The sequence below is a fragment of the Chenopodium album genome, chromosome 17 (assembly GCF_948465745.1).
Source record: "Chenopodium album chromosome 17, dcCheAlbu1.1, whole genome shotgun sequence".
Lineage (NCBI taxonomy): Eukaryota > Viridiplantae > Streptophyta > Magnoliopsida > Caryophyllales > Amaranthaceae > Chenopodium > Chenopodium album.
In genome coordinates, this window is record NC_137850.1 from 9,155,918 (window position 1) to 9,170,300 (window position 14,383).

The 14,383-nt window shown below is 38.2% G+C and overlaps 1 non-coding gene across 1 annotated transcript; it reads left to right on the forward strand.

Annotated features, from left to right (window-relative positions):
• Window positions 1-1,848: 1,848 nt before the first annotated feature.
• LOC145590438 (small nucleolar RNA R71) lies at window positions 1,849-1,955 on the forward strand. The gene has a single exon (XR_014102037.1). It is a non-coding gene; the product is annotated as a small nucleolar RNA R71 (small nucleolar RNA).
• Window positions 1,956-14,383: the final 12,428 nt, after the last annotated feature.

Consider the following 14,383-nt stretch of genomic DNA (forward strand, 5'->3'; position numbering starts at 1 on the left):
TTCTTCTATGGCAAGAGCTTTCTCAATGGCATCCACCTCTTTGCTCCAAATACTCGCATCACCTGCAAACAAATCTCCATAAAGTATTTCTTCCAAGGGATCCCTTGCAAGAACCTGTGGTAAGCTTTCTTCACAGATATCATCCATTATATCAATCACATCTATTAAACAACAATTTTCCTCTAGCATAGGTCCTTTCAAAACCCTCCCTAAATTAAAAGTGATATTATCATCTCCAACAGAAAGGGTTAGTTTACCATTTTTAACATCAAATATGGCTCCTACAGTATGGAGGAAAGGCCTACCTAATATAATGGGAATTTGAGTAACCTCAGCCATGTCTAGAACAACAAAATCAATAGGGATAAAAAATTTACCAACTCTAACAGGGACATCCTCTAAAATACCTAAGGGGTATTTAACAGAACGATCTGCCATTTGCATAGTAATATTAGTAACTTTTAAATCACCCATATTAAGTTTAGAACATATAGACGATGGCATAACACTAACAAAGCACCCAAATCACACAATGCTTTATCAATGAAGACATTACCAATATGACAAGGGATAGAAAAACTACCAGGATCCTTTAACTTAGGAGGGGATTTATTTTGCAATAAAGCACTACATTGCTCTGTAAAAGCTACAGTTTCTACCTCATTAGAGGCCCTTTTCCTAGTTAGAATATCTTTCATAAATTTAGCATATGCAGGAACCTGTGTAATAAGCTCTGTAAAGGGAACTATTACCTGCAAATTTTTCACAACCTCCAAGAACATACCAAACTGCTTATCCAATTTATTTTTTAATTAACGATTTGGGAATGGTAGTTTGATAACTGGTTGTTGTGCTTCCCTACTCTTCTCGTGAGTAATATCCTTCCCTGAAGTTGTACCCTGCAATGTAGTATCAGAAATGTTAGTTTTACCCTGTAGTCCTGCAGGAACATCACGTATAACGGAATCAGGATTAACAATTTTAATTAAATCAGATTCATCCTCTTTGGGCATAGGGGGCCCGTCGTAGTGTGAACCGCTTCTCAGGGTAATTGCATTTGCATGATCCGTAGGTGGTATTCCTTGCGATGGTAGAACTCCCTGTTGGCGAGTTTGTAGAGTAGAAGATAATTGGGCAATTTGGGTATCCATGACTTTATTATGGGCTATAATTGGGTCAATCTGTGTATCTCTACTCTCCATATGCTTTTGCATATTAGTTAACATTGCTCTAATTTCTGACAATGCAGGGTCATAAGATGGAGTAGGGGTGTGTGCTGGGGCTTTTTGGTTAGAGTGGGGATGGTAATATTTCTGCTGTGAAGGGGGTGCTTGTTGTGGTTATTGTGGAGGTGAAGGATTTTGAACATTGGTACTCCGATGGGATAAGTATGGATGGTTCCGGAGGCCAGGATTATAGGTGTTGGAGTATGGGTTACTTTGCCTATAGGTTTGGAAGGCATTAACCTGCTCTATAGAACTCCTGCAATCTTGCTCCCAATGTTCTACAATACCACAATTTTCACAAAAATCTTCATTAGAATTATTAGAAACAGTAGAAATATTAGCAACAGAAGTAGGAATAGCAGTACTAAGACTATCTAGTTTCTGGCAAATATACGTAAGTTGGGCTTGCAAAAAGGATACTAAATAAACATGGTGTTTGCCTTTGTTCGCAAAGCCTCTAGAATTCCCATATTGGGAATTATGTATTGCCATATCTTCAATAACTTGACCTGCATCATCAACATTAAGATTCATGAATCTACCACTAGCCACGGAGTCTAGAATCGTCCTGGATGTATTTCCTAATCCGTTGTAAAAGGCTTGAATTAACTGCCACTGTGCCAGATTATGATGGGGACACTCCCTCTGCAGATCTTTGAATCTCTCCGAAGCTTCATATAGCGCTTCATCTGGCTCTTAGGCAAAATTCTGAATTGCACTTCTCAATAGAGTTGTTTTCTCTACATAATAATATTTGTTATAAAAATTCAAAGCAAGAGTTTCCCAGTTAGTAATACCTAGTGCAGTTCTATTCAAACCATTAAACCACAGTTTAGCTTTTCCACATAATGAAAAGGGAAAAAGAATATCCCTGATCTGGCCCTGCGTAACCCCATTCTGCCTAATAGTATTGCAGTACTAACAGAAATCTGCAATGTGAAGATTTGGGTCTTCAGCATTGGCTCCACTGAACTGCTTCCTTTATATCATAGTTATGAATTGGGGCTTGATCTCAAACTAGACTCCCTCGAGATCTGGAGTAGGCGAAAGGTGTGGAAAATCCGTCAGGGACGGTTGCGAGTTATCGCTGATCTTCTTAGGCGCTGTCATCTCTGATTCTGAATCTGAAGGAACTTCTGAATCACTAGAATGAGTTGGCGGATCATTAGGAATATCGTTACTCCCAAAACCTGCCAGGATTTGTCTGTAGAGATTCTTTTGTCTATGGAAAGAGCGCTCGACCTTAGGATCGAATGGAATATAACCGATTTGGAACCCCTTGGCATAAACAAAGAACTAAAAAGACAAATATGAGAATTGCCTCAAAGAACTAACGTTCTCTGAGACAAGAGAAAATAATCTAAACTACAAAGAACAATCAGAAATAAAAAGTAAAACTGTTTCCCCGGCAACGGCGCCAAATTTTGACAAGCTCAAGTCGTATTCACCCAATCAAAAATAAAACCTAAATCCACTAACTATGTAGATAGGGAAGAAGGGTCGAACCACGAGAAACAAGTCAATTTATTCTTAATTAATTAAAAGCAATCTAAATTATCAAGTAACCAAATTATTATTAAAAGGGTAATTAAACTACTAAAAGTAAGAGTAGGAAGGAATAAAAGTAAGAGGTAAATCAATGAAAGAAAAGCCTAGGGCATAGGTTCACCAATAAATAATATTCCAGGGTAAAACATAACAATCAATCATCAATGCATCAATTAAACAGATCATAAAGGGCTTTCGCTACGTATTACAATCACAGAGTTAATTTACCGGTATTAAATCTCATCTCTCGAATCTCGACTTAACCATTTATAAATTAGTCCACCTATTGAAACTAAGCCTAAACATCAATTCTCACCTCTCGAATCTCGAATCAATATTGCTAAACTCATACAATTAAATCTGGCCAAACCTAATTGCATAGCATTAAATCAATCAATAGGAAAATAATTAAGCATTGACAATCAACAATCATAAATTACCCCTTCATATTATTTATTGGATCCCCATAAACCCTAGAAATAAAACTACTCACTCATAATTAAATCTAAACTAAATAAAACAATTAAATAAGCCATAAGAGAATAAAGAAATAAAATTGCTGAAATTAATGGAGAAGAAATCATTACCAAAATCAATGGAACTACAAAGTTGAGAGAATTTTAGAGAGAGAAGATAATCTAAGTAGAGAGAGAAAGTCTAAATGAGGTAAAAAAAACAAGATTTCGTACAAAAATCGTACTTAAACAACTCTAAAAACAATCCTAATTAAAAACTAAGAATTCGGCAAATTTGAACCCTCAAAAACACGCGCCCGATCGGGCCCGCCTTTTTCTTCGCAACTCTCCTGGGTAGCCGCGCCCGATCGAGCTAATGCTCACCCGAGCGGGCGCGCCTTTCCTGATGCCTCTAACTACGCACCCGCCTGATCGGGCGTAAGCTTGCCCGATCGGGCCCGGTCTCTTCCTCGAGGCTTGGACTTCGATTGGGCTTGATTCTTAGGCCTAATCCGGATTTCCTCTTCGGGTCTTGAATTCTTGGTCTAAATGCCCTTATATCACACACCGAGCCCTTAATCACCGGCTCTAACCGGTCCTGGGCTTCAAAGATGGTCGTGTCCTCCTAATGTCCGTAGTTGCTCCATGAAAAACCCGAAAAACGCTTTAAAGATGCAATTTCCTACAAAACTCAAGCAAAACTACAAAAACACTAGAAAACACCAATTAGTAATAAAAGTGGCTCTAAAGAGCCAAAAACACTACTGATTATGACCAAGGGTCGGGGGTAAAGTACTATATAAATTGGACACGTCAATGATGATGTTTTTGTGCAATCAAAAAAGTGTAAGGAAGACATGAGTGAGCTTTTGAGTGAAGGAAAGAGAGTTGAGAATGAATTAAATGATGATTTTGTGAATCACAACCCCTCTTCTTATTTTGATGAATCTCAAGTGCATGTTTGTGATTCTTCTATCCATGAGTATTTGGACTTATTTGAGCTTATGTCCCATATATTTTGTGAGGTTCAAATGAAAAACCATAGCCTTTTGAGTGAGTTCATTGAGAATGCTTCATGGGAAAGAGATGAGTTTAAAATGAATTTGCATCCATTCATGCATGGTTTTGAGAGTTTGGGCTTTGAGATTTCTAATGGGAATGTTGTTCATTGTTTTTATAGGGAGGATGATATAGTTTTCTCTTGGGGATTGGATTTTTGAGGGATATGAAGTTCATGAGTGTCTATCTTTTGAAGATTCAATGATTGATTTCCATGCTCTTATTGGTGATGTGAAGAATGGTGGTGAAGAAGAGTTCATTTGTGAGACCGTTGCTCCTATCCCCTCTTCTCATGTCCCTTTTTCAAGGAAATTTAACCATATCCCCTACTATCCTATGTCCCTCCCTTCTTTCGTCAACAAGCCTATTGGGGATCCTCCTTCTATTTGTGATATTCAAGCACCCCACTCATTGATTATTGAGGAAAAGGGTGATTTTACCACCCAAAAACATTTTGAGGAGAGTTTGCCTTCTTTTTCTTCTTCTTCTTCTTTTTATTTTGTTGAATTTTCTTTTAATTCTTCTTCTTTTTCTTGGCACCTCACTCCTCAATTGTGTGCCTTATCCTTGTTGCACATCCTTTCTCGTCATTTGCCTACCTTCTTTATTATGAAATGTGTAGTAGTGCATTTTACAAGCTCTTGCGATCGTTGCAATATTATTTACTAGAGCGGTCAAGCTTGGACTTTAAACAAGCCTTTTTTCGGGAAGTAACCCGTGTTTTATTGCTTTCATTCTCTTTTATTTTTAAATAGTTTTTGGCTCATGGAAATGTTTATGTGCTTTGTGCTAGGTACATAACTTGATATACTCGTATGCATTGGTTTGGATAAGAATCAAGGAAATTTGACTCCACTTTTGCTAGCACATGGGAAACAAGATTCAATATTAGAGCTAGTCGACTTCAAGAAGGTTTAATTGGGTCGTTTGCGGGTATTTACACCTATCTAATATCCAGTAATATCCTTCCTTGCTCTTCCTCTAATGATTTGTGACTTGTTGGACATATGTTGGTTGGTTGGATGATTTTCTTTCTTTTCTCCTCCCATGGATTATTTGGTTTAAGTTTGAGCATGTTGTCTCATTCAAGATTGGGGGAGGTTATTTAATCATGTTTGGTGGAATTTTGATTCATATATATTTGATGCACATTTGTATATGCATTTCCATTTTCTATATATTGAAAATATCAAAAAGATTTTTGTTTCTGTCAAGGCAAATTTGCAATGTGTTTTCTTTCGTTCTTGGTATGGACATAATACTTTTGGACTTGTATTTTTGAATGTCTTTCTCCCTAAATTTTAGAGGTTTGCACGATTTGAGAATGTGTTAGGTTGACTCTAGGTTATGGTATGCTAAGGTAGTTTGTTAAGAGCTTTCGGACCATGAATCCCAAATTCACTTGCTTGCGGTAAGATTGAGTTGCTCTCTATAGTGGATATGAAATCAAGAATTAGGTATTGCTATCCCTAGTGAGGTATAATTGTTCAAGCCTTCATCATACTTTGTTGAGTGGCATATTTAGATCCTTGGCTATTGCATTCTCATATCTAGAACTTGACTTTTAGCTCCCAAGATCACGACCGAGCCATTTTAGGAGATGACAGAGGCATTTCTTCGGGGTTCTTATACTTCTTTATATAGGATATAGATTTTCTATTTCTGGTTTTGGTTTGCATTTGCCCCTCTTGCGAACCCTTTAGAGCCATACACCTTCTTTTCTCTAGCCACAATACAAGCCTTCAAGTCTTGGTTTCACTTTCTACCTTTAGTTTTGTGAAGCAATTTTGTTTTGGGGCTTGTTTTTTATTGTTTATGGTGCAAGTTTAGAATTATGAGTTCATTTGCAAAGAAAGTATGTGTTGTATATAAGTTTGTGCATAAAAGCAAATGTATTTTGAGAAAAAGTCGTCCAAAGTTAAAAGAGGCAATGACATTAAATGAAAAAACAAAAACAAAAGCTTGAAAAAAAATCGAAAAAAAAAGTAAAAGAAGATCAAAAAGCACAAAAAGATTTTGTTATAGTTGTTTTTCCGTATTTTTGTTATTTTTTGTTAAATAAGCTTGGGGGAAATTTATTTTATGAGCATAGTTGGTACTTTTGTTTTGGATTGGATTGGATCTTGTGGGAAAAGTTCTACCCGAGCTTCACGTGTAGGTTTACCACCAATTTCAAAAGTCTTCCACACCTTTACTCTCCTAGCCTATATGCTACAACCTTGAAAATCATTTTGACCCTAAAGGGTTGAGTCATTTATTGGTGGCGGGAAATATGAATTAAGCCTATAGAGCGAGTTTGCATAGCCAAGATGTCGGGTAACCTTCGTGGAATTAGAGAAGATAACTTGAAAGTGGATTTGAAACTTGTAGAGAGGACGTGGTTTGATTGGTTGGAGCAAAAGGTGGAATGTGTTTCTGTTAGTTCTCTATGCTTAGCATATGTTATGTTTCAATCAACCTTGGACATCTTAGAACGTGCATACCTTTATTATTTTAGAAAGATTGACATTCATTAGTGCTTGTTTTATCATAAAAGTCCACTCTAGAACGCTTGTAACCTCTTTTTTGCTTCGATTTATTTTATTTTATTTATTTATTTATTGCTTTGCCTTGATTTTTATCAATAGTTATGGGTTAAACTCTTAGGATACCCTGACGAGAGCATACTCGTCCTCTAGAGCGATCTAAGGGGTTTAAAGTGCTTGATGCATACGCTAAATGTATTCGTGATTCCTACGAAAGTGAGTTAGTGTATATTCTTTCCCTTCTATTTTTCTTTGTTTGAAGAAAATGCACCATTTTCCACTGTATTCATTATGTTTCGCTCGAGGACGAACAAAAGGTAAGCTTAGGGGAATTTGATAAGTGCCAAATATGTCACTACTTTTTAGGAGTTTCTAGTTAGTTTTTCATAGTTTTGATGTCTTATTACTTGGATTTAATAACGTTTTATTACATTTGTCATGTTTGCATGTGAAATGCCATAATTGCTCAATTTTAGCTTTCTTGCATATTTTGGTTGCTTATTGCATTAGATTAAACTTTATTAATTTGTTCTTATGTTTAGGAACACTTGGACAAGTTCATTGTTCAAGATTGAAGAAATATAATACATAAAAGAACAAGTAATGAAGAAATGTGCACTTGATTTGCAAAGGTTGAACTTCAAATGCCTATATATTTTGATGTACAAAACATTTTGGAGTGATTCTAATTGGATATGAAAGCTTATCTCGAGAGCTTTCCAACGATAGGTCATATGCTCAATTCCGATGTAAAACGAGGGAGTTATGTTTGTTTGAAGCTGAGTAGTTTTGTCTAGCGCGTAGGAGCGAGCGTGCAGTCTAAGAGGAGCGCCCGCTCCAAAATTTCTGGAATGATTCTGCCTCTTTTTCCTGCAGCTAGGAGCGCCCGTGCACAACCTTTGGAGCGCCCGCTCCTATACGTGCTGCTCGACTTTTTGCGGAGCTTCCTAGGCAATTTAGTAAGGAGTATAAATAGATTTTTTGCTCATTTTAGAGAGAGGAATTCATTTCTTCAGTAGTTTTTAGATTAGTTTTAGGTTTTTAGAGAGAGAAACTCTCAAATTTTGGAGAGAGAAAGTGAGAAACACAATGGTTTTCATGGATTTTGGATAATTAAAGGAGGAATTTGATGATTTGAAGGTCTCCATCTTATATCAATGAGCATTCTTACTCTCTTTTCTCTTTATGCTTTCTTTAATTGCCTTGTTAATCATGTTTGAGTAGATTTTCTTCTACTAGGTGTTGAGTGAAGCTTTTTATGGTTAATTGAGTTATTTGAGATAAATTTGATGATAATTGTGTGATTAAATTGACTGAATTGATGATGGCATGTTGTTTGTTTTAGATTGGATTGATCTCCCATGATAGCAAACTTAATTGCATATTAGTTCTAGTTTGACAAGGGATTATGAATTAGAATTGTTATATTTGATTGCATTTTGGGTAATTTCTTCTATGCACCTAGTCAATGAGGGATCTAGGCTAGGAATTTGAGAGATTGCTCTTGAGTGTAATTATTTCCCATTTTAATTCTTTCTTTGCATGATTGATTATCAAATGCATTCTTATTAACTTGTTAATTGTTCAAAGTGGATCTTTACCCCTAGTAGACTTTATAATATTTTGTTCTTTATATCTGTGTTAGTGTAGTTGTAGTGTCCAATATCCATAAACCGACTTTAGCGTAGCTTAAGCATTAGATTGAGAACAATCTAACATTATCGTTCCTTATGGTACGACTCCGAACTTACCACTAGACTTGTTTGGGGGTTAGTTTAGGATTATAATAAAAAAAATTTGGCTGTGAGGAGGTTAGTCAACGACCTAATTTCCCCGCGTTCATGGAGATTTAGAGGACTCGACTACAGAAGACATGAATTCAGACCTAATTTCCTTGTCCTATCGTTTTAGAGATCTTTCTTGCACTTGGTGAAGTTACCTTCACAGTCTTTCGCCATCCTCGAACTAATCCTTCTGCCAGAGTAATGAGCTTTTGTGACATCAAAGTTTTCATTTTGCAAGATTGTTTGGATAAGCGCAGAATCATTGATAGGCCGTCGTTGAGCCTACCAAAGATAAAGTCCTATCTTGGTCTCACTAGCTAATAGCAAGGGTAAGAAAGGGTCGAACCCAAGAGAGGCGTTGAATCAACCACCGAGATACTACCGCATAAATAAGCTAAATGAAGTCAAGATTGGTTTGGTTTTATGTAACAAGTGCTAGTTCAAGTCAACTAAAGCTAGGGGGAGATTAACAATATTTAGAGAGTTCTAGGGCTTGGGATATACCACTCAATTTCGTCACAAATCACAATTAGCAAGTAGCAAACAATGGTAATTTGAGGGGATAATATAGGGGAAGTCATCTAAAGCACCCAACTACTCTCTCAAGCTAGAGGGATTACTCGAATTATGAATACAACCTACTCTCGTGGTTACAAAGCATAAAACAAGTATTAAAGCATAATCACGATGACAAAAACATTCCCTTGACTGGAAATTCCTATTCTCATGGCATTTCAAGTCAATTAAGCATAAGGGAGCTAACTCAAGTTCATCTCTCGATCCTTCGTTGAGAAAGCTTAGATAATAGTTCTAGCAATGGCCATATACAAGAACTAAGCAATTAAACCACTTAAGCTCAACTAATTAACACCCAAAAATTACCAAATTAACACATGCAACAAGTAATTAGTGACTACATTGAGGGTTTTACCCAAACCCTAGAAAATTAGACTACTCACAATCCATGGAGATTAAAGCAATTAAGGATTTCAAGTAACTCATGAACAAGAATTAACTAAAGATTAAGCTAAATAACAATCTAAGCATACAAGAATTAAGCAAGATAATTAACAATCAAAGAAATTAAAATGGAAGAGAAGAGTGAGAAAATGTTACTAGAAGCTTCAACTTGAATATCAATGGTGGAACTTGTCTTCTACAATGATTGAGAATGAAATTCCCAAGCTAATAATTATAATCTAACTAATGATTTGAGAATATTTGTGTTTCTACAATTGCAAACTAAGAGGAAGCACTAAAAACTTCGCTGCTGTGCAAATGAGCTCCCCGGGTTATTTATAAAGACCCCCTAATAAAAAGGACGGAGAAAACAAGAGTCGGGCACGGCTACAGGTCAGCATGGACGTGCTGAGGTTGGCACGGACGTGCAGCTATACCTGCACGGATGTGCTGAGGTTGGCACGGGCGTGCACCTGGGAGGCAGAAGGTACTGTTTTAGTCAGGGCATCCTGCATGGACGTGCAAAATATGGCACGGACGTGGAGGCCTTGTTCAGTGGAATCAGTTTTAAAACTGATTTGGGCTGAGTAACCAGCACGGACGTGCAGGATCAGGCACGGACGTGCTGAATATCCTGCACGGACGTGCTGAGCTCTGCACGGACGTGTAAGCCTTGAAAGCAGTAGGCAGTAGCTTCTGGTCGTGCTGGAACACTTCCGCACGGACGTGCCATACTTTGCACGTCCATGCAGACTCTCTAAGGCCTTTAACTTCACTTTTCTTCGGTTTTGCTCCATTGTTTCGACTTCTAACCTCGGTTTATCATCCAAATGCCTCAAATGGTCGTCTTTGAACCTAAAAATCCAACAAAAACACTAACAACCCGTGAAGCAAGGGATACACAAAAGTTGAACAAAAATAGAGTAAAAGTGAACCAAAATGCCAATATACCAAGTAAACAAGGTTCGAAATCACTCTAAAATCGTATCAAATAACAAGTTATCAAATCCCCCCAGGCTAAGATTTTGCTAGTCCTCGAGCAAAACAAACATGTCAAATATATAAGGAAGATTACTTGCTAATGATCAAACTAAGAAAAGATACTTAAAGAGAAAACACAAACACAAATCCGCATGGCAAGAACCATAAACACTTTTAGCACAAGTGAAAAGCAATTTAAACCCCTAAGTCGCCTAAGAGGACGAGTTTTTATCTCGTGAGGGTTTCCCTTGAGCTTAACCCACAACTCACACAAACCATGCCAAAATTATCATAACACATCATCATCATCAAGGTGATCAATACACACCAAAACCAATGTTTTTATTGCCCAAGTCAACTCATCGGGATATAAATCACAAGCGAGACAAGTGAGCGACTTTCAAGAATTACCGATCATACAAATGTGCACATGAGTTGGGGGTAGAAAGGAGAATTAAGCAAGGTTGCACTAGGATACTTCCTTATACCTTTTACTAGTTCATTAGAGCACGTCTAGATATTCCAAAGTTGCAAAAACCCCTCTTTCGGTTATAAAATCTCAAAATGCAAGTCCACCTCCCAAAATGCACTCCCAAGCCCTTTCAACTACGCTCTAATTGGGAAATTTACACAAGAAACATCTTAATAGATAGTGTGTGGGAGGCATCCACAAATTGACCTCTAGAGAAGAAAAATTGAAAACTTTGAGAAATTTGGAGGAGCTTTTGATCTCCTTTTCTTTTTCTACTTTTTTTTCTTTTTTTTTTCTTCTTTTTTTTTCTTTTTTTTTTCTTTTTTTTTAACATTCATTGCCCTCGCCTCTTTTAACTGTGAGCGGCTCTTTCTTTTATTCGATACATGTGGCTTATTATGTCAGTTATTACACAAGATACAAATAGAACCAATTCCCTAATAGAGTTTCATTTAGGGGGAGGAGGGGAGGAACATCAAGGGCACAAGGGACCGCAATTCGATTCAAACATATCCTACTTTGGGCAAATTTGACAATATCCTATACTAGACGTGCAATTGAGCATTCATCGGTTTTCATTTCATATACTCTAATGCAATCAAGATTAATAAGCCTCTAAATTACCCCAACTCTCGCATACACCCTTCTAAAAGAACTTTTACTCATCACTCAAGAGTCAAGCAAGCAAATCATATAAGCATCGTCATTTGAGTCTCATCCAAGGGCCATTTTTCCATTCTTTTTTTTTTTTTTTTTACTAGAGGTTGCTAGAAAACAAGAATAGATAAAAAGTTAAGAAAACTAAGCTAATCATAAAAAAAAAAAATTGAAGCACAACTATACATCTAAATAAATAAAGAGAGAAGAGAAGTATTCACATATTAAGAGATTTGGATTTAGGGTGTTGGATTTCAAAGGGAGAAAATTTGGATGTTTAGGGGTTTGGATGCTAGGGGAAGGAACAAACAACATACAAATTTTATACCAACAAGAACATACAAGAACCAACATATGAACCAAAGAGAAAGACTCCCCCCAAGCTATCATAAACATTGTCCCTAATGTTAAAACAATTAAAGCACAAGAAGGGGAAGAAAGAGAACTAACTCATTGGCTCGGGCCTCCTTGGGAGCTTGAGCCCCCGGGGTACCAATGTCGGTAGACGTTCCGGAATTCACCCAATTCCGATCGAAGATCCTCAAAGCTTGTCCTCATATTGTCGTAGGAGGACCTCATGTCTTCGTGAGACTTTCTCGTAGTCTCGAACTCAGTGGACATGCGGTTGAACCCGGCATTCATCATTTGCATTTGTTGCTCGAAGGAAAGGGGTGGGTTGCCCTCACCCATGCCTTGACCTTGGTACCCTTGTTGGTGCTCATATTGTTGTTGTTGTTGGAATTGTTGTTGTTGCATTTGTTCTTGCTCTTGCTCATGTTCTTTTTCATCATCACCGGGAATCCAAGGGTGGTCCATCTCGAAGACCCAGTTGCTCTCGTCGTAGATGAAAGTCCGCTCCGGATCGGGGAGATAGGCATAGGGGCGGCCACTCACGTGCCACAAGTAAGGATGCGGCCCTTCCACGTCCGCAACCCATCTCATGGTCCTAAGCGACTGCATGTCTAGCTGCATCGGCCTTGGGCAAACCTGCTCATCTGCAAAATCAAGGTTAAGAGCAGAAGCAATAATAGTGACCATGCCACCTATGGTGATGTTGCCGGACCCAGTGTCAACATCCTCTAGGTGATCGACAAACCAGGCCCCTACATCTAGGGCCGTACTACCCTCGCTCAAGTGCCATAGGAATTGAAGCTCCCTAGTGGACACTACACCCGAACTATCACCTCTAGCGAACGTCGTGTTCGCTATGGTGCGCTGTGACATCCTAAAGGCGGGGTGGATTATGGCCGTAGCTTTATCAGTCCTAGGGTTGTAGTTGAAAAGGCCAGTGATCTTCCTCCAAAACTCACCCGCACAATAGTTACGGGGGGGGCCTATCCTTTGGTCCTATGGTGCCATTAATTGGCCACCCAAAAGCTTGGTTCACCCTCTTTATGTTCAAGTTGTGTTGGGTGTTCATGAGTTGGGAGGTAAGGCAGCGGGGGGATCTGTTGTTGTCTCGTTGCACTTGCAGGGTGGAGAGGAATTTAAGTGTCAACCTTTTGTAGGTCGGGGCGCTTAAATCTAGCCAATTTCCTAAGCCACAACCCTCGAAAAGCATCCTAACATCTTCCCCTACCCCTAAAGCCTCGGCAACACTCTCGTCATAGAACTTTGTAGGTCGAACTCTCCTCCTACTTATTCTTATATAGTTGTTCAAAAATGTTGGGTCATTGAACACGATTCCCATAGTGTCCACTTGTGGTGGATCAACGGGAGGAGGAGGAGAGGGGTTGCGGTACCTAGCATCCGTGTTTCTAGGTCAATTTCTTCTAGACATGGTCGGTCTTAATGCAATGCAAGCAAACAAACCAAGACAAAATAATCACCTCGCAACCACACAAAGAGACTAAGTCCACAAGTCGACCAACCAAAGCTCAAACAAGGCCAATGAACACAACACAATCAAGTCAAGTTCTAAGTCTCCCACCTAAAACAAGCAAATCACCAAGCAAATCACCAAGCAACAAAGACCACTTCAATAATGCATCTACAACAATTCTACATCGATTTCATGCAATATTATCAAACAAACCAACACAACAATCCACCTAAACAAGCATGTTCTTCCTTCATGAAAATCAATTTTTCAACCTCACTTACAAAAAATCCAATTCTCAAAAAACACCAAAATCCATTCAAACTCAATAATGCTTTTCAATTATCAACTATCAATCACTCCAACCAATTCAAACAAACTTTCTCAAGCAATTTCATGCAAAAATTCAAGGAATCAAACAAGAAATTAGTGAAAGGGAGGAACGATTATACCGAGCTTATTGTGAGTGTAAAACCCGCAAATGAACCTTTCTAACCTTCCTTTTGCTTACTTGAACTTACTCCTTCAACCAATTGTCTTGAACTTTAACTCCAAAGAAAACCCCCAAATTGATTTTTCAAGGTTAGGGTTTGAGCATTTTGGGTGATTTTTGGGTTTGAATGTGAGAAAAGGAGTAGTAGATTGTGAAAATGTTGAAATGGAGTGAAGATTTTGGAGAAAATTGTTGAATTTGGGTGAGGATTTGGGTGAGAATGGAGAATTGAGTGGGTTTTAAAGGAGGAAGTAAGAGTTTTAGAGAGAGGAGGAGTGAGAATCATGAGATAGAGAAATAAGAATGAGTGAATTTTTTTTTTTCGTTATAACCGTGCTGCTGCCAGCCATTTTCGGGGCGGCACGGACGTGCAACAATTGGCACGGACGTGCAGCCTCAGACAG